At 59.4% G+C, this 1,924-nt stretch overlaps 1 protein-coding gene across 1 annotated transcript in view; it reads left to right on the plus strand.

Moving 5' to 3' along the window:
- The first annotated feature begins 423 nt into the window (after window positions 1–423).
- COMMD9 (COMM domain containing 9) overlaps window positions 424–1,924 on the plus strand; it is a 13,015-nt gene continuing 11,514 nt past the window's right edge. The window contains exon 1 of the mRNA XM_014593081.2: window positions 424–749. The gene's annotated coding sequence lies outside the window, so the exon portion shown is untranslated. The remainder of the gene's footprint in view (window positions 750–1,924) is intronic.

Consider the following 1,924-nt stretch of genomic DNA (forward strand, 5'->3'; position numbering starts at 1 on the left):
CCCTGTCGGCGGAGCGCTGCGCGGCACTGCCCAGCCTGCTGAAGGTGGGGCTGTGGGGACGCCGGCCGGGCGGGTCCCGGCCGGGATCGGGGCCGGGAGGGCCGAGGAGAATCCCGGCTCGCGAGTGGCATTAGTCCCCGGCGGGCAGAAGGCGGCGGCCGAGCCGTCCCTGGGCCCTGCCGCCCTCGCCCCGCAGAGCGGCCCGGCGGCGACACGACGCCTCCCTGGCTGCCCGCCCTGGCTGCCCGCTCCTCCCGGCCCTGCTTCCTCTCCAGAGACTGGAGCCGTGCGGCCGCGGGGAAGGACGCGCATCCCTGGCCCTGGCCGCTCCCCGGCGCCGGCCTCCCTACTGCGGAGCCGCCCGCCGTGCGTCCCCTCCCGACCACACCCCGGCGGCCTCAGTCGGGCCCTTTGGAGGACGCCCTGCCAGCCGGCGGTCGTTGAGACCCGGACACGCGCGGGCTGTCGGGATGTCCGGGATTGTCGGGGCTGTCCGGGGTTGCAACCCCGGGCCTATCCGGGCTGTCGGGCTGTCCAGGCCATAGGGCTGTCTGGGTCCATCGGGGCTGTGCCCCTGGCGCGGCCCTCTGCCCCACGCTCTGCTGTCCTGCCTGGCGAGCCTGCAGGCTGTCGCTGGCTCTGGCTGGCCAAGTGTCCCATCTGTAATCGCTAGGAGTTAGGGGCCATCTGTGCTCGGGTAGGGAGCTGATTGGGCAGTGTGGAGTGAGTGCTGTCCCCGGAGTGAGTGAGTGAGTATTTAATTTCATTTGTTATTACTGCTTTTTACTTTGACCAGAGAGAAACAGAAAGTGAGAAAGCAGGCCGCCAGCTTGAGTCTCGAACTGTAGTCAACTGGAGTCGTTTCTAAGACTGGGACACATGGGTCATGGCTCTCCTGCCCCACACCACTGGCCCGGCAGGTGCATAGCCACACACCTGGGCCTCTCAGGGGCCCAGTGCCACCACTACGGCCACCAAGACTGTGGAGACTCCGCCTTAGCCTGCCACAGCGTGTCCAGCCATCCAGCCCACTCTGAGTGGCTCCAGTGTTCAGTTACTGAACCGGTTCTACGTCCATTGGCCCAACCCCCCTGGCAGTCCAGTTCACAACGCTGGGTGCACGTGCATGTGTATCCCAAATCCTGACAGGGTAGAGGAATGGAGAAAGGATTGCAATGTGCCTACCCCCCATTGGGAGGGGATGCTTTCTCCCTCCTCTCTCTGTGTCTCTGTCTCTCTGCCGAGCACACACACTACCTGGCTCTCTCTCTGTCTCTCTCTGCTGAGCACACACACTATCTGGCTCTCTCTCTCTCTCTGTCTCTCTCTGCCGAGCATACACACTACCTGGCTCACTCTCTCTCTCCCCGCCAAGCACACATACTACCTGTCTCTCTCTGTCTCTCTGCCAAGCACACACACTGCCTGGCTCTCTCTCTCTGTCTCTCTCCACCAAGCACACACACTACCTGGCTCTCTGTCTCTCTGCCAAGCACACTACCTGGCTCTCTCTGTGTGTCTGTCTCTGCCACACACTACCTGGCTGTCTCTCTGTCTCTGTCTCTCTGCCAAGCACACTCACTACCTGGCTCTGTCTCTCTGTCTCTGTCTCTCTCTGCCAAGCACACACACTACCTGGCTTGTAAACAGAAAGAATGACAGTGCTCACAGGCTTTCCTTTAAGCCCTTGCTCTATCTTGAGAGCATAATGGTGCCCTAGTTTCCTTGATAATTTGTCTGCCCTTATTTAACTTTGAGTCTTAAAGGGTTGTCAATTCTATTGGTATTTTCACCCAGTCAGACCATTGTTTTGTTGATTTCTCTGTTTACTCATTTCCCTTTCATTAATGCCTACTCTTTGTTTCTCTTTTTTTGGTTCCTTTGGGTTTTTTTTTTTTTTTTTTTTTTTTTTTTTGGGGGGTTT

Source organism: Tupaia chinensis, unplaced genomic scaffold, assembly GCF_000334495.1.
Source record: "Tupaia chinensis unplaced genomic scaffold, TupChi_1.0 Scaffold139733_1, whole genome shotgun sequence".
Lineage (NCBI taxonomy): Eukaryota > Metazoa > Chordata > Mammalia > Scandentia > Tupaiidae > Tupaia > Tupaia belangeri.